Here is a 24,963-nt window from a genome sequence, read left to right as displayed (position 1 = left end):
ACATTTATGTTTACTAAATAATAAAATTTAAAACAGTGTAAATATAAAAAACTGCCTATTTTTAAAAGAAGGCAACATTTATGATTAACCCAATAGAAGATAGGACGCCAAAAATTATTGTGGCATAATAATTTGAAAAGCCATAAAAAATTGCGTTCAGAATCATCGAAGTGATTGTGGTACTTTTCCACGAACTTCGTTTCTCCGAATGTCGGTTCCCGAATGCCAGTTCCTCGAATGTTCTTTTTCCTCGAATGCCATTTCCTCAAATGACCGGTTTCCTCGAAAAGTGGTGCAGTAGGTGCTATAGTAACCTTCAATGGCTGGATAGTGAACGAGAAAGAACGATAAGCTATTAAAAAAAGGAGGTATTCAGTCATTCTCGGTTATAAATAGACATGTTGTCAAAAATTCTGAGGTCGGTAAAGCTCACCAATTAAATAAAGAAGGGTGCATACTAGATGGCCAGTTCGTTCACCACCCTGAAATGTATAAAGTTACGACAATTATGAATGCTAATTTTTTTCTTGGAATTGTGGCAATCGGGGAAGCGGGATATTCGGGGACCTGGCGTTCGGGGAAACGACATTCGGGGAATCGACATTCGGGGAAAAGTAGCACAACCCTTCGAAGTAACTGCAGTAATTGATTTCTCTTTTCTCTAATAATTTGAGCAGATCAATGTTATCGATTGCCGCCCTTTTGTCAGTTGGAAACAAAACTATATTAAAAAAAATATATAACTCCAAAGATCAGCCTATGTATGAAAGAAGGAGAAATTTATTTAAATTTTCTATCAACAGTTTCTAAACCTATAATTATGGTTACATCATATCTGGAAAAAAAATCATAGAACGCTTGAAAGAAAGGTATTATATCAAAATCTTCAGTGCAAAAATTTATTTCAGTAGCGAAACTCAAAAGAAGAATTAATATTTGAAAGAAGGGTAATTTCTGAATAAATAATAAAATATTATTGGCAATAACTTTTATAATATGCTTTAGTTTATTCAAGAGCATATGGTTGTTTGATATAGTGTCATTCTGATCAATTGATCTCCACAACAAGCCTGATGTCATCAGAAAGATTCAATAGAAACATAAAATCTTAAGAAATGTTTGGTTTCAGACTTATTATGCCAAACGACCATTATGCCAAACGACCATTATTCCAAACGACTTTACGCCAAATGACTTTATGACAAACGGCTCTATGCAAAACGACTTTATGCCAAATGACCTACCACCCAGGCAGGAGCGTAAATGGAATTTTTGGAGCGTAAAAAGAGGGAGCGTAAGTTGGAATTAGGAGCGTAAATGAAAGAGGGAGCGTTAAAATTGAGCGCAAAAAGAGGTTTGGCTGTGCAAATTGGCAATGTTTTTCCTGTTTTTAGAAATCTATTCACTTTCACAAAATGTTTTTTGTGATTATTTACATAATTTTGTTCAACATTGATACCTTCATAATCTTTAATTTTTTTAAATATACAAATTGAACGATACTTTGAAGTTTAATAACACTGCGGAACACGATTTTGTCTCCAGCATCAAAACACCTCTATTTACTTAATTAAGGGTTGATGAATCCATTGCCGTTTACAGATACATCATAGCACGTCTGGTTTTTGAGATATTAGTTGTTGAAAATGCAAGAAATTACTATTTCAGCCAACTTGCATGCAAGTTTGCCAGCTTGTAAGGCAATTTATTTGCTTAATTTACCACAGAATTCAAACTTTATGTCTATAACAATACAAACAATCATCAAATTTTATTATACTTTTGATGCGGAAAAGTTTTTTTTTGATGGTTTAGAAAAGTATTGTATTTTGCCATATAAGAGAAACGAAAAATTTTGTATTAAGACTGCAAGCATGTTGAAAAAATGGGTTTAAGGCTAATTAGCCCGTCATTCGTTTTGGCAGCAATGATGACTTTGAGCATGCAATTTCAAAGTGATAAAACTCAGTTTTGAAAGTTTATCTTCTTCTTTCTGGCGTTACGTCCCGACTGGGACAAAGCCTGCTTCTCAGATTAGTGTTCTTATGAGCACTTCCACAGTTATTAACTGAGAGCTTTCTTTGCCGATTGACCATTTTTGCATGTGTATATCATGTGGCAGGTACGAAGATACTCTATGCCCTGGGAATCGAGAAAATTTCCTTTACGAAAAGATCCTCGACTAGCGGGATTCGAACCCACGACCCTCAGCATGGTCATGCTGAATAGCTGCGCGTTTACCGCTACGGCTATATGGGCCCCTGAAAGTTTATATTGACTTGAAAAAGTATCACTGTACGCGCAGACGTTCATAAAGTGTGTTGATACTTTTTCAGCTGTGTCAGTGCAAAACGAATTGATTTTCTTTGATTCTAAGTCGTGAGATGAATTAGCAACAATCATCAACGACGCGTATAAATTTCGCCTTAATCTTGATTTAATCGTGAAATTTAAACCAAAATAAATCTAAAACGAAAGTTCAAGTCATCTTTTACATGCTTGGTGGATAAGATTACAAAAAAGTTTGATAAAATATACTTCAAATTTGAGGTAAACATCAATAAAACCAATGTTTTATACAATTTTGGCGACCTGTAGCTAACAATTGTGACGTGCTGGGAAATTTCTGAGAACGGCATGAGATTCAGTAACCCCAAATCTACTAGAGACACATAATTTGATCCTTGAGACACGCAAAAATGTCATTTTTGTTGCGCTGAGTAATATAATATCTTTGGAGGAAATTTTTCTTCTTCTTTTTGGCATAACGTCACTGGGACAGAGCCTGATTCTCAGCTTGGTGTTCTTAAGGTGAAGAGATGTATCGAAGCCAAACCACCTTAAGAGCACGTCCACAGTTATTAACTGAGAGCTTTCTTTGTCTAAATTACCATTTTCGCATTCGTATAACGTGTGGCAGGTACGATTATACTCTATGCCCAAGGAAGTCAACGAAATTTCCATTACGAAATGGTCCTGAACCGACTGGGAATCAAACCGAGACACCTTCAGCATGGCTTTGCTTTGAAGCCGGGGACTAATAACTAGCTAATGGAGGGATTTATTGTTAGTATTTTGGAGGAGCTTCTCGAGCTTTTTTGGAGAAATAGTCCAAACCACGTGAAACAATAACTTCAGTAATTCAGTATTCATTTCATATTAGTATTATCTGGAAATTCTACCAAATTCATCAGACCCAATGGAAAAGAACCGAAAGTAGTAAATTTCATCGCTACCGGCGGCATCGCCAACTTCGATAGCACTTTAATACGGAAGAAGGAAGTGAGGAAAAATAGGCCAATCGCCTTCTTCGATGGAATGGGTCCCTGAATGGAGCAAGACAGGAGAGAGGCAGAATGCCTCGATTTTTCGACGTCTTTCGTATGGAAGCCAAGAGGGGCCAAAAGACAGTATGGCAGCGATAAACCGTTCAGCAAAAGCACTGAAGTTTGGCAGCTAAATTTAAAAGCATTTAAAGCAGGGGAAGGCTCTTTGTTTTAGCAAAGAGAACCCCAGAAAATTATTAAACATAAACGAAAGTTTACACTATTTTAGCGACAATAACAAAATTTACAACGCACTTATAACAAGTTTTCATGAATCAGTGAATCAAAAAAGATACACAATGAAAAATTGTAAAAGGCAATCACACCAAAATTTCCCGTGAAAAATAAAAAGACTTAAAATTTGAGAAGTCCAATGGAAAAATTTACAAAATTAAAGTGCAACAAATTATTTTTCTTTACAAAATTTCTTATATTGCTTCCAATACTGCGTTGCTTATTTTTAGTTTTTTAGCTGTTTTGGATAAATTGGTCATGGTTATTCTTTTCCCAGGGCATGGTAACATTTTCCCCACAAAGTTTCTTCCTAGTTCTTCATCATGCAGCACGAACCCTACTACCAACCGAAAACCGTAATCCTGATCCTAGTGCTCTAGTGTGCAGCAGTGGGAAAGCAAATTTCCGTTTCTTGTAACGTGCCGGGAACCTCACGCTCTATTGGTGGTGGCTTTTGTAATCGCCGTCTTCGTAGGATGGGAAATAAATAGAACTTTACTGGTGGGAAAGGACTTTTGTGGGAGGGGGACGAGAGGCACTACTGGGGGACTCTTTCGCAATTACGAGGGCAATAACATCGTTAGTGTAGCGAGCAACATTATATTAGACGAGGAATATGTGGCAATCATGGATATGAGCGCCATTACACACGATGTTGGAGCATTCACATTCGTTGCATGATTTCTGCTGTGATGTGAAGAGAATGCATTCCAAGAATACCATGACCCCACAGTTATGGATCAAATAGTGTGGAGTCCAACCTATAAAATTCAATAAAACGACATGGAAAACGTAAAATTGTAATTTAAAAGCACGAATTGAATCGTTTCAAATTGGAACTTCGGTTAGTAAACTGTTTTGAGTGTAATATTTACATAAGATTGCACAAAAATTAAAAATTGTATCGGTTTCTGAAAACCATATTATGGATCAATGTTCATATTATGGATCAAATTGTGACATATTACGGATCACTGCGCAAAATCAAGAGATTTTCAACTCAATGCATCTATATTGCATGATTTGGCGAAAGTTAACAATGTGTCACTTATTACTGCAAAAAAAAAGCAGTGTTAGAGCTGGAAACAAGGGGAAAATGCCATTTTTTTGTGATACTGCATTGTAGTAACTGAGACATGTACTGGTTTCGCTCCACACCAAGTTTTCCACCCATTTTTGTCTGCTAAAAAATGAAATTTACAAACCTTGATGTTTTATTAGTTTTATCCTTAGTGCTATTGTCTGAAAATGTCGAATCCAATGCTTAGAATGGCAGCAATCTACATTCTTTGGAAGTGATCCATAACCGTGGTAAACAATCATTTCCTGGTCCATATTATGGATCACTAATTAGAAGTGCTAATATTCGGTATTTAGAATCAACAATCAAGAAAAATGTTTTCCAAAGATGAATTCATACTAAATCGAAGCGAACGAGCATATTTTATGCTATAACATTTGAATTTTAGCACCTGTGGGAGCTTATGAATGCTGACGGCACTTCTTACACAAAACGACCATATAACGATAGCTGTGTGGTACCAACTAAACATTTGTCAAATACACCATTATTTAGCGGTTGAATGTTGTGCTTAACATTTCAAATGGTAGAAGGCAAATAGTATAACATGGGAAAAATATGTTTTACGTCAACGTTTATGTTTTGAGCGAGTTATCTGATGTTGAACGCCAAAGTGATCCGACACTGTGGGTGATCCGTAACTGTGTGGGCATGGTATTAAAAATATATACCGTGAAATGTGGTATCATCGATGAAGCGGGTAACTTTGAGAGTGTGTTTCCACTGCTAACGAAATGAAATAACAAAATTTCTATTTATCAGTTATGAAAACCGCCAATAAAAGTTTGTAGTATGAATATGACACTTCATGTCCGTGCTTTTTTTTCGAGATCCAGTACATTTGAAGCCCTCAATCCCCACATCTTGATATTGAAAGGACTACCGATATAGGGAGAAATCGAGACAACGAATTTATTTTATCTCAAGCACCAAATACCGCTATTTACCTACTTAATCGATTGCCGTTTTCATAGATATGATGACACGTCTAGGTTTCAACATATTGTCTGTTGAAAATTCAGAATGCGACGATTTCAGCCAACTTGCATGCCACCAGCCAACTTACTTTACCACCTTGTAAGGCGATTTATTTGCTTCATATGCTACAAAGTTCATAATACATTCGATACTCACGAGATATTTTTTATGATTTAAACAAAGATTATTGTTCAGAAGAGTAATGTTTGATCTTTCGACCTTGACGCTTGCTCCTGGGCAGTGCGTCAAGAAAGCCCGAGCAGTCGTCAGTTGTTTTCCCTCTCGGGTCACGCGCCTATTTTCTCTGAGTGCTTCTATATAGCCGAGCAAACGAGTGAAGCTGAAAGTGGATTGTTGCTGCTCAGTCAAGGATAACGGATCAATTAGTGAGCTCGTTTCATGCTACTATTTCTAATCTATAAAATATGTATGACTGCACATTTAATCGTTACAACGGTGGGACGTAAATATGAGCTTTCAACAAACTATGAATGGTTCGTCACTGTGAGTGTCGACTTAAACTCTGATTCATGAATTATTTATAATTAACAGTATTTTTTTTCCAAAACACCCCTTTCTTTTTACCTTTATTTTTTGTAAAAAAAAAAACTGTGAATGGTTCAACACTACAAGTGTAGACTTGCGAAAGGTTTACTTTATTCAACAAACTTTGGATGGTTCGCCATTCTAAGTGTCGGCATAAGAATAAGAGGGTTCTATGATGTTCCAGCCAATCGAGTTTTTTGTTTCTTTTCAAATAAGTAAAATATAATAACACATGATTTAGTCCTGACAGTTGTAGGAATGTTACATTAAGGTATTTGTTCAACAAACTTTGAATGGTTCGTCACCTCAAGTTTCGGCATAAATTTCCTCTACAAAGAAATTGTTCATATCAAATGAAAACATTATATTTACATATAAGCATGTTTATATCTCCCAAATAATTGTTTATCATGGTCTAATCGCTTATCAAAGTGAATCCTGTAACCCAACGATCCTCCCCATTAACAAACATCCCTCCCAGTAACCTTTTTGGAGATGCAGAGGCAAACACGGTCTCCAAATAGCAAAAGTTACACACTAACATTCCTTCCCCCAATCCCACCTGGCTACAAGGACGTGGCCAGCGCCGTTATTGACCCTGTATAAATAGAGGCACTGAATTATGCACACTGAAGAAGATTATGACCAATCCCAGCCAAACTTCTAGTTGATTATTTGTGCATTTTCACTGACTTCGGTAAATAACGGAATAGCAATCATTGATATGTGTAGTCAGTCTAAGCTAAGCTAAGCTTTAAACAAAGATTATTGATCAGAAGTGTTTTCCGGATTCGTGGATCACTCGCGGCGTAAAGTAACCTTCGGAAGATGGCTTGGCACCAAAAACTCAAAACGCGACGAATTTCTAGTAGTAGGTAATTCACACTGCACTGAGGGTGTTAAAAAGCTCAAAGGTGAATAAAACATTTCCAAACAATATCATTTATTTATTTACTTATTTATAAGTTACTAATTGATAGTAGCTCATAAATTTTCAATAATTGACGAAGTTGTAAATATGTTTTGTTATTATTGTTATGTGTAACAAAAAATTGTTTAATGGGAGGGAATTGTTTTTAAAAACTACTAAATTTGGTATAAATAGCAATACATTCCGTATCATTGTATCTTCAACTTTCTAAAAAAATAACCCCTTGAAAAACTCTCCCGAAATAAGTTATGATCCAACTTACACCGGATTCTCACTTGCACCCAACTTCACCTTCACCTTAGTTTGTAACCATAAAGTTTCATGTTTTTCTCAGCCACTGACGAAAAGAGAGAAATAGTCAATTCTTCCTTATTTGATATTCCGTTACACGATATATCCCCATTTTTTGAAGTGATGTGCGAAGAGGCCAGTGTTTTACTTTGATCACTGTGTAAGTTGATACCTCTCTAACTCGATGCTATCTGTTTCAGTTTCCTATGCAAGCTTAACTCTCTTACTCGATGTTTTTATGAAAAATTGTATACATGATTAAACGGTTAATCAATTTTATGAATTTGAACATTGGACATCCTATTCCTTTTGAATCTTTCAGACTGGGCACGAGCATGACCATGATTGATCGCCCTTAGTAATTGTAATATCAACTGTCGCATAACTTTTAAAAGGGATCAATCTAACATTGCTATGTGGTAATGGCTTTTGGGGTAGTGACCCATTCGGGGTAGTGGCATTCGGGGTAGTGGCGTTCGGGGTAGTGTCATAGAGTCCCCGTGGTAAAAATTATATTGGGGGGCTCCATCCCATTACTCCGAACGCCACTACCCCGAACGCCACTACCCCGAATGGGTCACTACCCCAAAAGCCATTACCCCGAATGGGTCATTACCCCGAACGCTAACTACCCCGAATGAGCCATTACCCCGAATGGTATGAGATACAGTACAGTGTACTACAGTATCTTGTTTTGCGTGCAAAAATGCATCTCTAATGAAGGCTGGTAATTAATGGCACGTAAAATTCGTCGGTAAAATGTTCATCATATATTTATTCTTTTGAAATATCTTGATGGCAACTATATTCTTCTCATTCTTTCTGAGACAGTGTCTGTTTATCAGCTCAGTGGGCACCTTCGCAATTCAAGGGTTCATTCACAAATTTAATTTCGCCAACAATTGCCATTCTTAACACCTACCCGCCCCCTCGTATTTTTTTTTGTATGGAAATTCTACATATTGTGAATGGGCTGTAACATTTTGAGGACAACCACCCACAAACTTTTTTGCTCCCTTCAGCGTTCAGCCCATTTTATGAATGGGCTTTAATAAAATTAGCCTTTTATTTATTGACTGAAAGGAATTCGAATCCATAACCCTCAATATGGTGTTGCTTTACAGATGCGTAATCACCGCTATTTGGACTTGTCGGTGGTGTTCATATTTCAATTTTGTTTTTGAACAAATATTTTTCTTTCTTATGAATATAGGTTGTGTCATAGCATCACGTTGTTACAGTGATCATTCACGTCATAGCTGCGAACATTTCACCAGAAATTTGCCCTTATTTTTTAAATAGGCTGTTCTTTCACGTTTTTGTTGGATAAGCAAGTCACTAATATTTCCATATAGAACAGCTTTTATAAAGGAATAAATCTTGAAGGCATTCACTAAAGTGATTCTTGCTATAATTCTAATAGGAAATTTCCCCTTTCTTTTATCTTTTTGTTTTAAAACAGACAGGTCTCTTATGGATTTACTCACCACTTTTCTGCCATCATAATTTCTTCATTATCTTGAATCAAAAAATATTTTTTTGTGGTTATCTCACAGAAATTCAAATTAATGATCCCACAAATCAACAAAAGTTCTTACTGTAGCGTCAATCAGAAGCCGCCAATTTGTCTAACATGTACAAGTGTACAAGTGCGATAGCGGAACGGTCGTCTATTAGGTTGGTTTTTAGGCGAGTTCCATAGAACAACTTTTGCAGCGACTATCTCAGGGTGAACTTCCATTACCATCGTTTAAGAAACAAAATCTTTAAGTAGATCTTAATCTTAATGCCCGACACCTATAAAGTAAGTAAAGGAAGTGGCTACCGACGTCCAATAAGAGACTTCACTACATCCTAATTTTGTGCATATTATAGCTATCCTTCTGATAATAAATTCACCCTTCTTTTCGAAATAGGCTGTTCTTCAGAGCATTGCAATGTGGTTGTGTGAATCTTCCCAAAATTAGAGGACAAAACTTAGTGTGTAAAAATTATTTGCTGAACAACTAGCTGCTTTTTATCTTCATATATTTGAAAAATACATTCTTGAGCCAAACTCGTGAAATACTCATAAGGAATCGTACAATTATCTCCCCACTCTCTAAATAGAATATGTCTCAAAATGTTATCCATTCGGGGTAATGGCGTTCGGGGTAGTGACCTATTCGGGGTAGTGGCGTTCGGGGTAATGACCCATTCGGGGTAATGGCTTTCGGGGTAGTGGCGTTCGGGGTAGTGGCATCCGAGGTAGTGGCGTTCGGGGTAGTGTCATAGAATCATATTGGAGACGTTAAAATTGAATTGCAATTGACTGGCATTTCTTTGTTATTTGATGACATATTTCAGCGAAACATTTCAACCAAATCGCCATACAATAACCGAGTGTTCGGAATATGAGTCTGTTCGGAATTTGAGACAAAACGGTATTTTTTCAGGTTCTAAAAAATCACTTCATTTTTTTCAAATGTTATTCAAGGATTCTTCTATAAAGAATATCTAGAACTCTTTCCATATTTGGCTCAAAAACTTCTCCAGAAATACCTCAATATATTTAGGGGAGAGTATGGTTCCACAGCTAACAAAATAAAATAACAAAATTTCTGTTAATTAGTTATGCAAACCGAATATAAAAGTTTGTAGTATTAGTATGTCAGTGCTTTTTTTATTGGGATCCAGTACATTTGAAGCTTTATATGTGAATAAATTCGACTCGCCAAATCACGATATTGAAAGGACTACCGATATAAAGAGCAATCGAGACAAAGAACATATTTTTTGCAATTCCGTTGTATATCAGCCTACTTTTTACCTATAAATTGATCAACATTGGGGAAAAGCGCTAATTTTCGATCCACAAGAATTCTGTGCCAATTTTCGGACTTTAATACAAAGCAGGCCAAAATCGTATGGATGGGTCGAAAATTACACTTCCTCTAATGGCCTACTTAACTTGCCATAAGAAACAGTGCTGAAAATTGCTACTTTTCTGCATTAATAACGGTATCGAAAAGTAGCACTTTTCAGCGCTGTTTTGGAAGTCGTCAAATTGATATCTGATTGCCTCTATACGTTATTTATCGAATTGCTTTGAATATCTAAATAACTGTGTCAGCTAGGCTCTGGTTTACATCCGTTTGAATATCCGGATTGAGTTGAATTCGGATCGTCCAACGGATATAGAGTCATGAGCTAGTTGACTGTGATGGTGGCCTTCAGTAAAGTTACGCAAGAAATATACTCGCATAAGGAATCAATGGATTCTACTTGGGATTGATTGCACTCTCAGTATGCAGATGTAGAAGTACTCATTTTTTGCAGTCAATTTGGAATGGTGATGATATGTTGACGTAGAACTTACTTTTTGGAAATTTATCTATCGGTCTCTGAGCATGAGCATGAGCATGAGCATTGATGACCGTACAATTCGTAGTGTAATTTCGTGATTGACAAGAATCATCGAAGTTGTACAAGGAACCAAGGAACCAAGCTTGGAAGTAGCATACCATCTTCAATATACATTTTCTAGGACTCAGAAATTAGTAATGCCAAAAACGGCGCCGCCCACGTCCTTACGGTCATTGGGGATGGGAAGGAATGTTAGTATGGCATCCATTGTTACTAAAGACCGAGTATACCTCTGCATCTTCATGGTTGCCACGGGAAGGAGTTTTGTTAGTGGGAGGGCTTCGAAGCTACATGATCAGGATTCACCTTGGTAAGTGATGCGATTCATGTAACCACTGTTTAAAAAGTTATCTACCAATGCGTCGACATCTTAAACATCGAACTATTTGAAGGTTAGAATCTAAAAATTTTATAAAACATGAATTAGCGCTTATGTCAACACTTAAAGAGGCCATCCACAGTTTGTTCAACAAATTCATAAAAAAATACATGTCATGATACAAATGTGTTATTTCAAGCATGATACGAGCTCACCAGTTGGTAATCCATCCTCGACTGAACAGTCACAATCGTAACGTCAACACGTATAATCAGAAAAATAAAATAACTCCGATGGCGCACGAATATAGTGCTAACTGAAAACTAACACTCTGAGAGCTTGGGCCTTCGCAAAGTACTCATGAAAAATGTATCTATCAGTCTCTGAATGTCAAGCCATTCAAAGATCTCTATTATTGTTCATAAACAAAAAAAAAAAGACATACTGTATATAAACAGTATGCTTAACAATTAAAGTTTATAACGACAGTAACCTGCTCTTGACTCTTTGTTGAACAAATTCATAAATGTAGTATTTCTTACTCCATCTTGATAATAATGTGAACCACCGTATTTAGCACATATGAAACAGTGCACAGTGGGACGGATAGGGGTTTTAGGAGGAAAGATGGAACTCACGCCTTCAATTGCGATTTTACGTAAAAATGATGTTCTTCAAAGTTGTTTCTAATATAAAAACAATTTTTTGGTCGGAACGAAAATTAGGGTGGCCCTATGTAAAAAAAGATAACCTGAAAACTTTTTTATTTTAAGGAATATTGACATAGCTTGTTCTACAAAGTTGAAGATCGGAGAATTTTAAGCTGATTTGATAAAAAAAAGTTTTTTCCTAGCTCAAAAATTTACCATTTTTTCGCTATTGATGTAGGGTGGCCCTTCAAAAATAGGTTTTTGTGTTATATTTTTTTTATTTTTAGATATCTCATCATAGTTTTCATTCCTTCATCTTTAGACGATTGAGACGCATATTTAAGGCCTATACAATTTTGTCGGTGAATAGTTATAAACATTTTTCATGAAAAACAAACGTTTTTTTACATGTAAATGTAGTTGGGGCAGAAAAAGATTTTTTTTTTGCATGACAATTATTATCTTTCGGCTTTAAATCGGAATAAAAAACTAACTTATTTCATATTCTTATATACGTACTTCCGAAAAGAGTCAAAGGAGCTCAGCAATATAAATAAGGAGAAAAGTTTTTTGAAAATATCTTCTAAATTTACCTCACGGTTGAATTTCATGACATGGCTCATCCCAAACTTCCGAATACTTCTGTTCTGGGATTTGCCGGGCTCTTTGGGAAACATTCTGATTGGAAGTAACGAATGCTCAATTACTAATAATTTGTCCACCGACAAATTACTAGTAATTTGTCCACCGTAGGAGATATATCGTACATGGAACGGTATATTACTAGAGTACGATTTCTGATTATGACGCTGACTTTCAAGGCTAGATTAAGAAGAATAACTATCTGCATTATTTGATCATGTTTAGATGTTTCGATTAATTAAGGCTATAATTTAGAGATAGCTATGCCTGAAAATTGAACATTATAGTAAATTTGGGAGTTCCTTCAAAAATCTGTTAGTAACGGTCATTAATATATGAACCAGTCATATCATTAGCAAACAGATCCTCCGAAGTATAATACGATTATCGTCACTATCGTCATGTCAACACAATTCATTTTGTTTTCCCAACTATACAAACATATAAACATGTTTTTTTAATTATCGAAAAGTCTTTAACTTTTCATCAGAAAAAAATTGTATCAATATTTTTTTTTTTGGCATCACGTCCCTACTGGAACAGATCATATTTCTCAGGTTATTGTTGTTAGGAGCACTTCCACAGTTATTAACTGAGAGCTTTCTTTGCTATATTTTTCATTTTGCATTCGTATATCGTATGTATTGGTATCTATGATACTTTATGTCCAAGGAAGTAAATTAAATTTTCATTACGAAAAGTCTTTTGTATCTATTTGTTTCCATTAGCTATATCTTTTATATTTGCGTTTCAATTAGTCTTGAAAGTAATGGGAAGACAATTTTACTAAGAAACTTGAAATAATAAAAATTAAACACAAAAACAATTTTTTTTGATGGCCACTCTACATCAATAGCGAAAAATGCTCTAAAACGGTCAATTTTTGAGCTAGGAAAAAATATCAAATCAGCTTGAAATTTTTCGATCCTCAACTTTGTAGAACAAACTATATCAATATTCCGTAAATTAAAATAGTTTTGATGGTTATCTTTTTTGACATAGGGCCACCCTAATTTTCGTTCTAACCAAAAAAATTGTTTTTATATTAGAAACAACTTTGTAGAACATCATTTTTACGTAAAATCGCAATTGAAGGCGTGAGTTCCATCTTTCCTCCTAAAACCTCAATCCGTCCCACTGTGCAGTGCATGAAACGAGCTCCCCGGTTGATATTCCTTCCTCGACTGTCCAAAAAGAAGCTGTCCTCTGACCAGTGTTGTAAGCAATCACGGTAGTCGACACGTTTTCGCTGATATTCGGCAACGCTTCCATTAAACATTCACAATTCGTATGAACTAATCTACAATGACGTCAAGCTACAACTTCCAGCGGGAATAAAACCTTTACTGCGGGCCGTGTTTACAAGAAATGAACGATTTCGTTGTGCATTCATCCACTTCGTGTCCATCCGGTGAACATTCGTTGTCCGGATGTCATTTAATGTAAACATTGTCCGCATTTAGAGCAGAAAAGAAAAAGAAAGTCGAGGATAAAAGAAGACCGTGGATAGGGTAACGGTCGTATTTTGGACCTCCTTAGGAAGTGATTTTAGTTTTTTGTCCCAATTAATTAATTGCACAGCGTAACCAAGTCAAAGAACATGCCAAAATGTAGAGAAAAACTTCCTCTACGAGATAAAAATGCCCATACGATCATGTAGGATCCAAAAAACGTCGAAAATAATTGAATTGTGAAGCACTGTTTTTCATTATTTCGGACACACCAATACATTTTGGACCCTCAAAGTATATATTTTGGACCCCCGGCATTTTTATCGTTCGGCAACAAAGTCCACGACACTGGTTGTATAATATGCTTGCCCATAGTCTAATTAATCGATTGACAATGGAAAACCGAAGAAATTCTAGGCGTTTAGTTCAGAAATTTGAAAAAAGTTTTTATTTACGTTTGAAAAATTTCTGACGGCTTCAATTCCTGTGTGTAACGTGTTGTAACGGTTGCATGGATGAACCGATTAAATTAAATTAATTTTAGATAAAATAAACACATTTTCTATGTACAAACGGTCGATGCAAGTGTGGGATAGTCCTATCTTTCCAAATGGCATGCGAATTGAGTTGGTCTTTCGATTTAAACTGGGAAATTTGCAGGAAAATGGCCCAGGGGGTCCAAAATATATAGGGGTCCAAAATATATTGGTTACCCTAAGTCCATAGCCTAGCTTCGCTAGGAAACGTAACGGCTTTGTTTGTTTCTGTCATTTTTCGTTTATAAATCGCTTACTATATGTGTGTCACATTCGACATAATAAGCAAGTTCCAACTAATTACGTTGTTTTTGATCCGATATGTCTGAATTCTACGCAAAAATTATGATTTATCCAAATGTCATCGTGACAGACGACATTCAATCCTCGATGTCATTGATGGATGATTCCATGTGAAATCTTTTAACTGCAAGCGATAACTAGCAAAGGGGTGTAAGTGGCAAAATCGGTGTCCGGTGTAAGGACGAATGACGTTTAGGCCGGAGTATGTTAGGCGAAATGGGTTATCCAGCCGAAGTACGTTAGGCCGAATGAATCATTGGGCCGAACCCTTCAAAGCTAAATAGGAGGAGTACACCCGATTCTGTTTTTGCACGGATTTTTTTACACGGCCGTGCAAAAAAAGTGTCCATACATGGAACCTTATTTTTGCATGAAACGTCGAGAAATAATTTTAATTCTTTTGCACGGTTGTTGAAATTTTGAACTGAAAACTCTTTTTGCACGGTACGCATCCCCCGTGCAAAAACAGAATCGTGTGTACTTCCAATGTTTTGTTAACGTTTTTTACAGAATATTTATTATTTATGAAAAAAAAATATGATTAAAGATATTATTTTAATAAAAGTGGTCCTCAATTATACCGCGATATTCTGATTATTGAAGCCAAGTGCAAAAGTTGAACCGTTGAAGAGCACTGAACTTGGCATTCAACCTGTTATTGCTTTTAATGATAGCTCAGCCAAAGACAAAATAGAGACCTCCATGTCCCTTGCAGTTGTCCAAAATTTTATGGCTCATAAGGTAATCTAGAATGCCGTTCAATGTGTACTGCGATCTGTCAAACTTGGGTACCTTTTGCAGTACCGAGGGACCAAATGCGGTACTAGAAGTGGTGCTCAATCTGATGCCTAGCGGGACGGACCTGGCTCAGCGTTAATGTTCTCGCCGGAGATTCTCTGTTTTCCTGATGAAATTTGAAGGGGTTTCGATTGACACTATTGTTCCAATGGCTCTATACCTGCACTCAGTGACTGCGTCAGGAGTTAATCATCAATATTAAATTGTATGGGAACCAAGAAACAAGTTTATCTTCTACCAATTATGTTTTTTTCTGTTGGATGCGAAAATATCCTAAAAATAGCATTGGAAAGCTTAGAAGCACTAAAATTAAATGTTATTTACACTCTTTTTGGGGTTATGTATTTGCGCTCCTGATATATGAAAAACTGTAAGGCAGAGAGCAGAAATAAAACTATCCTCTAAAAACTATTACAGTTAACTCTCCCTTACTCAATATTGAAGGGACCATCGAGTTAGGGAGGTATCGAGATACAGAACACATATTTTTCAAATTTTAAACTTTTTATTTTTTTAACACTATATATTCAGAATAGTTATTTTAACGTGAAAACAACACAGTTTTACCACATTTACCTATGTGACACTTTTTTATCGATCTGCAAAAATTAAAAATTTTAGCACCCACAAATTGGCAGTAAACTTCAATTTTACTATCAATTTAATCATAATAATCAAAGTCATGAAATTTATTAACGTTTGGAGGACATTTGGAACTTTTTATGAAAAAATGGAGACAGAGAGGTAAACCTACTTGGGAAACTGAAACAGATAGCATCGAGTTAGGGAACATCGAGTTAGAGAGGTATCAAAGCATGCTAGATTGAAGGGACCGCTCATTGCATCGAGTTAGGGGAAATATCGAGGTATAGAATATCGAGTAAGGGAGAGATGACTGTATTATAACCTACACCGTTATACGGTACTAAAATTCACGATGCATTTCCCCTCCTTCTTTCATTTCAGTTCTCTGAATGGGAAGATCACCATGATAATGACGCGCCGGATGAAGGTAAGCTTTTATTCATCTTCTCCACTAGCATAGAATTTTGCCTCACACACACAGAACAGGGAAACCGCAGAGTAAACTACAGAAATTTGCCAAGATTATCTTTATTCTAGCCTGATATCTTCTTAACCTACCACAGAGTTCGAGCATTCAAAAACCGTGTGTAATGTTACCTTATTGCATCGTTTGCATACATCAGCTCCCGTACGATCTATTACGTACCTTCCGTTCATACCTTTTCCCAGTGTTCCGAAACGATTTACGCCTGACGACGACTCGTCGGTTTCCCATGTGCGATTCTCCACCCGTCAAAGCGTTATGGGCCCTTCCGAAGCAGCGGAGTAGGCTATCCAAGCAGGACAGGTAAACTTCCGCTCCCATGCCATCATCGCAAAGTCAGCTCTTCTGCGGGAGTGGGGAAAAAGAAAAATAAACGAACAAATTGATTGCTGAGCCCGAGGCGGGTGGCGGTCATCATCCTCTCTGAGATGACTGTGATGATGATGACGACGACTATGGTGTTTGGTGATATAAAGTTTGCAATTTGTTTTACTAACTTCTTTAGTAGGATACAGCTAAGCAAGCAGTGTGGTATGCTTTCAGTCAAAACTCTAGACAGCGCTATGATGGAACGCTTCACATTTACTGGCTTAGTTTATGGGCTTCAACAGAAGCCTTCTTATACAAATGGGAAGAGATTGCAGCACGGTGAATTTAAAGCGATGTTTTAATATTTTAACTTCTAAATCTGCTTGTCTTATGTTTTCTGTGTACACTTAGATAACTTAACCAATACCGGTAAACTTGTAGCAGCTTACCAATTATGGATGATTTGCTATTGAAAAAAAGTAATCGCCTATCTCGACGTGATGCGATTCAAGGAAATGATCAAAAAAAAATCATTTTTCTATGATCGTAGTACGCAGTTGAGGAGGAACGTCATTTCAAAGAGAGCTCTCTGTAGAAAATTTCTTAACCTGTTAGGTTATGAATTATTTTTATTTTTCTTGGACTAAACAACATACTTAACTTTACGCAATACAAAATTTTGCAGATGAATTATTAAAATAACCAAAAAGGCCACTACGAAAAGCATAGATAGTGTCACCATATTCAAACACATAAGAGATTGATAGAACTGCAATGCTGTCACAATGTTGAATCCCATGTACGTTGGCGCCTTTATATTGATGCGGTAAGTGCCGAAAATAATCCATTCTCATCGTAATATGCTGTAATTCAACTCGCCAATCTATGATGTTTTTCATCGAGTGTCTTTGATAATGCTTCAAAATCAAACGAAAACGAATTCTGCAATGCCTTGTCATGTCATATGACCTAATGTCCTGCCCTGAATTATGCAGTTTTGTAGTGATCATTGTGAAATGACTTATTATACAACTGTTTTGAGTTGTATTATTAATCACTCCTCAGCCATTTTAAAGCATTACAATAAATTGCAAAGTAATGGAAAAGTGCCATCCATTAACCACGTGGTCATTGAGAGGGGGAAGGGGGGTATCGGCAAAAAGACCACAAAAAGCCACGCTGAGGGAAGGAGAGGGGAGTTGCATGGTCAACCACGTGGTTTTATCGAATTGAAAAAAGTACTGTTTTGGCACATAATGCTGTTTTTTGCTTTAAATGTTTGAGCTGTGATGTGGTCCAATTTATTCAAATATTCTGCACAAAATTCTAATGATTACTGATCTCGAAAATAAAATCAAATTCCTCAACAATTTTAATTTTGCCGTGAAAACTAAGTAGTTGGCTTTTCTTGATGAAAAAAGAAGTTTGCAGCTTAATTACTTAATTATTATTATTATTATTGTTTATGAACATAAAAATTTTGGAAGAGGGAAAAACCCCTTTGAGTGATTTCCATTTGAAATCTTTCTCAAAAAGGCACAAAACCTCTTCATCTTTTCAAAAATACGTTACAAAATCAAAAATACATAATTAAAGGCTCTTCCGGAGTAGATCCTTAACGGAGCCAATATCTTTCAGGTGAGGTGATCATAATTAAGGATCATCCAAACGTTTCACATAGCCAATCAACGACACGAAAAAGTTCTGAACTTGTATAGCTGAAAAGAAAAAGAAAAAAGAAAACAAAACAGCAAGTATCAAACATGATAGGAAATTTCATATAAATATTTATATAAAATTTTCAATATGGAAAGATATTTATTTCTCAAAATATCACGAACAGACACAGGAATATCAAAACCTAATCTGATTATGTTGTCAAAGTATTGTTCTCGTGGTCCTTTAAATCGAGAACATTTAAAAACAATATGATCAATGTCTTCATAAGATTCATTGCATTCACAAATATTTGAATCTATAATCTATATTATTTATATTATTATTGATAATAAAGTCTATATCATGCTGAGATGATCATTCAATTACTCCAATAGCAACACTGCTTTTTTGCTGTAGAACATAGTAGCCTGGATTACTTTGATCTATTCTTCCCGCCAGGAGCACCACTGTTGCCTGCCGAACAGTTGGTGAAGCATGCTACATGCAAACCAACTTTATGATGATGAATAACAATTTATCTTGACGTCCAATCAAAAAGTGGTCTTCGGCATAGTTGTAGCTGGGAAGTTTTCACATGAGATGAGTGTGTTCACTTTTCCATAAAATATTATGACGAAGAGATAGAGGACTGAACACAAAAGATTGGCGTTTTCCATAGTAATCTCCATATAAACTTCAAATGGCGTGTGCACAGTCAAATTTCTTGCGAATCACTTCAAACTTTAGGAGGATGCTATCTACTATAATTAAAATCGTTTAAGCATAGGGGAGCTAAAATTTCAAAATTTGCATCACTCTAATGAGTACCCCACCATGTTCCAGTAATCGTACGAAGAAAATTGATTCTCTTTGAACAAATTTTTTGGATGTATTGAAAATGATTGTTCCATTTCAATTTATAATCCAACCAAATACCAAGATATTTATAATCGAAAACTTGATCAATACAATGATTATTGAGTAATAATTCAATGCTAACTGGAGAATATTTCCGAGAAAATAAAATAAATTTTGTTTTTTGAGCTGAAAAGGTAAAACCATTAATATGTGCCCATGTATCAATATTATCCAAAGCAAGTTGCATAAAGTGACGAATAACTTCTCTATTCTTGCCAGTTATAGAAATATTTTTATCATCAGCAAATTGAATGAAATAGCATCAATTTGGAATAATGGAAATCATGTCTCTGGTGAATAAATTGTATAGAAATGGGCTTAAACAAGAACCCTGTGGCAATCCAAAATAACTATAACGAATCATTCTAGAAAATCCGTTATGGTAAAAATGCATTATTTTGAAAGAAAACAAATTGCATAAGAAATTAGAAAGGATTATTGGAATTTTACAATCAATCATTTTATTAAAAAGCAAATCTATTATAACAGAATCATATGCACCAGAAACAGCAAGAAAGGTAGTAACTACATCTTGTTTTTTATTGAACGATAATTCAATATACGAAGCTAACAGACCAACACAATCACGAGTTCCACGACCTTTCCTAAATCCAAATTGTGAGGACGAAAGTACATTATTTTTCTCAGCCCATAATTCAAAACGATTAAGATTCATTCTTTCCATTAGCTTACGAAGACACGAAAAAAAGCTAATAGGTCTTCTACTATCTTCTAAAGAAGGATTTTTATCAGGTTTTCGAATACTAACTACTTTAATAGAACGCCATTGTAATGGAAATATATTCTGAAAGAGGAATAAATAATATAAGGAAAGTAAATGTAATTCACCATCAACGGGTAAATTTTTCAACACAATAAATTTAATATTATCAATACCTGGAGCAGTGTTATTGGTAATAGATAGTGCCAAATCCATTTCCTCTATAGAAAATTCTTTACAAAGTTTAGGAAAATCATTATAACATTGTTGTTTTTTAAATGTGAGAGATGTAGGAAAAAAATCAGGACAAATTTTAAAATCGAATTGATCAATCCAATCTTCTGAATATTCCAGAACAGATGTAGAAGGTATATTGTAATTTCTTAAATGTCGAGCAACAGACCATAATTTAGATAAGGAAGTTTCAGGATCAAGATTTTCAATAAAATTTCTCCAATAATTTCGTTTTTTAAATTTAGTTACTCGAGTAAACTGAGCTTCAGCTTTGCAATAAAAAATATAATTCTCCCTTGATCCTGTACGCCTAAATTGTTTAAAAGCAGTTGATTTATTTTTCAATGCAATCGTACAATCGTTACCCTACCAAAACGAAATATGTTTACTTTTCGCTGGTCCCAATTTTATTTGCTTACATTGTGATTTATATAAACATTGAATTGAAATTTGTGAAAAACTATCACAATTTTGAAGAGGTGAAAGCGAATAATCAAATTTATTCAAAGCAGAAGAAACCAAGTCTGAAAATTTATTCCAATTTACATTTTTCGTCAAATCATGAACGTAAGGTTCTGGACTCAATTGCCCACGGAGAGGATTGTGAATGGAAATTTGAATGGGTAAATGATCACTACCATTAGGATCATCAATTATTTTCCAAGACGACTTCAGGTACAAACTATTTGAACAAAGCGATAAATCGATACAGGAATGAAGAGCAGGAGGAACAGCAATCCTAATATATGATCCATCGTTCAAAATATTTAAATTTGATTCGTCGATTAGGTTCATAATTAATGATCCTCTACCATCGGTCATATCACTGCCTCAAACAAAATGATGAGCATTCAAGTCACCAAGAATGTAAAATGGAGAAGGAACAGAGTTTAAGATAGTTTTAAGTTCTTGTAGAGAAAATCTTGCTTGTGGAGGAATATATAAACAAATAATCGAAAATTCAATGTCATTATGTTTGACAGGAATAGAAACATTTTCAATTTGAGAATCCAATGAAAATTCTAAAAATTTGAATTGAATATTTTCACGAATTCCAATCATGACCCCACCATATGAAATATTACGATCTTTGCGGATTATATTGAATGAAGGAATACTAAAATATTTAGTATCTACTAACCACGTTTCATTTAAACAGAATATATCAACATCACTGTTTGAAAGTAAAGCTTTGAGTCGGTCAATTTTTGGAATAATACTTCGACAATTTCATTGCAAAATATTCAAATTTTGGTTATTTCTTTGAGCCATTAGATACAAAACAAAGAACTAATGAGTGGTCCAAATGAATTTAGTTTTTCAAGAAAAGTGGCTAAAAATGGTAAAATTTTTTTAATCAGGTTTTTCCAAAAATCATTCAATTCCAAAAAATCGATAATATCTTCCAAATTGTTAAAAATGTTAGGTTCATTATTTTGATTCCTATTATTCTGAGAATTATTTTTAATTTTATTTCTAACATCAAACTTGTCAGAAGAAAATACGGAAGTACTTTTTTGGAAACCAGGAATGCTCTGATTTTTATTCGAAGAATTCATGGGAGGAAAATTTTTATCATAAAATGTTGAAGTTTGAGATTAAAAAATGTGATTGTGAATGTTAGATTTATTGTTTCTTTTTCTTTTTATAGGAGGCATATAAACAAAATTATTTGTTTCCTCTTTTGAATTATCATTGCAATTATTTTCAGATAAAGGATCGAAAATATTATGAGAGGCAATACCATCGGAAGTTTTAATAATATCGGAATAAGATAATTTATTTCTATTTTTTATGTTCAAATTGAATTGTTGTTGATGTGCAATGTATACTGAACACTCCTTCAACAAATTATGTTTTTTCTACAATAAATACAACCATCAGAATTTTTTTTACATTCGGATGGAGTATGAACTCCACCACATTTGGAACATTTTGGTTTATTTGAACAAAATTGCGATGTGTGTCCAACAAGAAGACAACGATCGCATTGCATAATTTTGGGAAAAAATAGTCTACATGAAATTTTACATTATCAATAACAACATAATCAGGAAGAACAGATCCTGAAAATGTTATTTTGATACAATTGGAATGTGTATAATATGATCCTTTATCTGAAAAAAATAATTTAGATAAACGAACACATTCTAATATTTTTACTGGAAAAATTGCCTGATTTTTGAAAACTTCAGAACCGTGATTGACAATATCATCACATTCTAGAGCCTCGTCGTAAATAATACCATTAATTTCACATGAGTCACTTGGAGCGTAAACTCGATATGAATTAAAAAATAATTTGGACTCTAATAACGCATTAGCGTCTTCTCGAGATTCAAAAACTACCCAAAATTTATCAAGGGATTTTTTTTTTATTTCTTTAACAGATTTATACAAATTATAAATCTCTGAAGAAATCAAAAGGACATTGATTGGCTTTTCTTTTTTCGAAAAAATTCTACGAAGGGGCCCAGAAAGGTAGTGGGATAAGTTTTAACACAAATGTGTTTAACTATAGAAGCTTCTTTAGAAATACTATCTTCAACAGAAACTACCTCCCCGTCAGTCTCCATAACTGAAAAATGACGGGGATAATAAAAAATTGATTACACCAGTACAAAAAAAATAGAAACAAAACAACAAAAACAAATAAAATAATACTTAACGAGCAAAAACAACTTCGGAAGCACCAACAACAGCAATCGAAACACGTCAACGACTGGAATCACCAACAGCTACAAGGAGTCTTGCAATTTGAAGCTTCTCAACGATACAGCACACCAAACACACCTTCTCTTCCAATGAAGTATGTATGTATGTATGTATGTAGGTAGCCACCAATCCTTGCTTGAGTCTTGCTCTGCATGCGGCTCCACTCAACAGTAAGGTCAAATTTTATTACCAATCTGCATTCAACATACACCCGATTCTGTTTTTGCACGGGGGATGCGTACCGTGCAAAAAAAGTTTTCAGTTCAAAATTTCAAAAACCGTGTAAAAAAAGTAACACCATTTCTCGACGTTTCATGGAAAAATAAGACTTTGGCAAAAAAATTTGTATGGAAACTTTTTTTGCACGGCCGTGTAAAAAAAATCCGTGCAAAAACAGAATCGGGTGTATCGCTGTATGAAGGGCCAAAAGGGGGGTGGCGGACCCGTAAGTAGAAACACTTACGCGAAACCCGCGGGAAATAGAGAATCTCCTTCCAGCCATATGATCTAACAGATTGAGTATTAGAATTTGCAATACTTGTCGAGCTTTCCACGGAAAGGTTTGTTAGAAGAAGGGCGCGTCAAATCTTTTACAACTGTTGGAGAGAAAAGTACTTGACGCGAACGACTAACACTTTTCCTCCTGACTCCGATTGGCACTCCACTTCATTGTCCAGTTGTAAATTCAATCTTCCAATGAAGTACACACAAAATCCAAACGCCTTGAGTTGAAAAGCTTCGGGGTAGAAATTTACCTGAAAGTAAAGAAAAATGACAAGCGCAGAAAAAAAAGACCTGTAACGCGGTCAAGGCCTACTTACCGAAGAAGATAATTACTTAATTATAGTTAAGCGTTTTGACCTGCTACTCTTCGGACATCTTCAGACTATTGAGCTGGCTTTAACTTAATGCTTTCGTCAGACAAAATAAAAAGTCAATAAGTTTTCACATTACACGATGCACGGTGCTCATTCCCCATTGCGTTGGGTTGGGTGACAAATCGTCGAATGCCTAAACGTCGAACGGAGAGAATTGAAAGAAAACAAGAATTATTTGGTAGAATAATGCAATTCATCGTAGTTTTAAGAGATGATTCTGAAAAAAGGTAACTGAGTAAACCTCGAAAAATTTCCACTCGATTCATGGTGGATATTAGTGGTTCATCAATGAAAATTCGTGTATAGAAATTTGGAGGAAATTTGGATTCATTTTTCGTAGATCTTTTCAAAATATCCCATTGGGAAAATGAATCACTCATCATTTGATCAGAAATAATATCAAAAGTTGTATAAGTTACAAACGTTTTCAACCCTTTCAAATTATTAAGTAAATTATCCACAGATTTCTCATATCAGACAGATTTTTTTTATACGTACATATATTCTTCTAAAAGTGATTGATATTCACAAAAAATCTGAGAATTTCCAGTCGTTTTCAGTTTGTTCTATTTCGGCTTATTATTCTATTTCCAGTCCCAATTTCTAAATATTCTGCTTAGAGTCACCAATTATTCAGAAAGTATCTCAGAGTTACGTAATATTCCTCACTGTTGGGGAACTAGTAAAACGCCGCTGATTCTTTGTAGCGTAGGCTTTAAGCTAAAATAGTTTATTTCAAGAGAATTAGTGCATGGATGATTGAACAGTAAATTGACTTACAATTTCAGTGCGGGAATAGTACCAATCAAATGTCCCCAAACAATACGATTCTTTAACGGTAATTGTGAGGTCAAACTGTCGAGGAATGAGATGGTTCAGTTATTTTATATGGTTGGAAGTCCTAAGGGCTTACTCTTGTGAGAATGACAAGCTGTTTTAACCTGAACATAGGTTAGATATCTGTATCTA

At 35.2% G+C, this 24,963-nt stretch overlaps 1 protein-coding gene across 9 annotated transcripts in view; it reads left to right on the top strand.

The window, feature by feature from the left end:
* LOC5565862 (transient receptor potential-gamma protein) overlaps window positions 1-24,963 on the top strand; it is a 535,758-nt gene that overhangs the window by 269,701 nt on the left and 241,094 nt on the right. For all 9 annotated transcript variants that reach the window (XM_021847945.1, XM_021847940.1, XM_021847939.1 and 6 more), the window contains one exon: window positions 16,458-16,503. The gene's annotated coding sequence lies outside the window, so the exon portion shown is untranslated. The remainder of the gene's footprint in view (window positions 1-16,457; window positions 16,504-24,963) is intronic.

Source organism: Aedes aegypti, chromosome 2, assembly GCF_002204515.2.
Source record: "Aedes aegypti strain LVP_AGWG chromosome 2, AaegL5.0 Primary Assembly, whole genome shotgun sequence".
In the NCBI taxonomy this organism is placed as follows: domain Eukaryota; kingdom Metazoa; phylum Arthropoda; class Insecta; order Diptera; family Culicidae; genus Aedes; species Aedes aegypti.
Note: the sequence above shows the minus strand (reverse complement) of the source record. Positions and strands in the feature narration are given on the sequence as shown.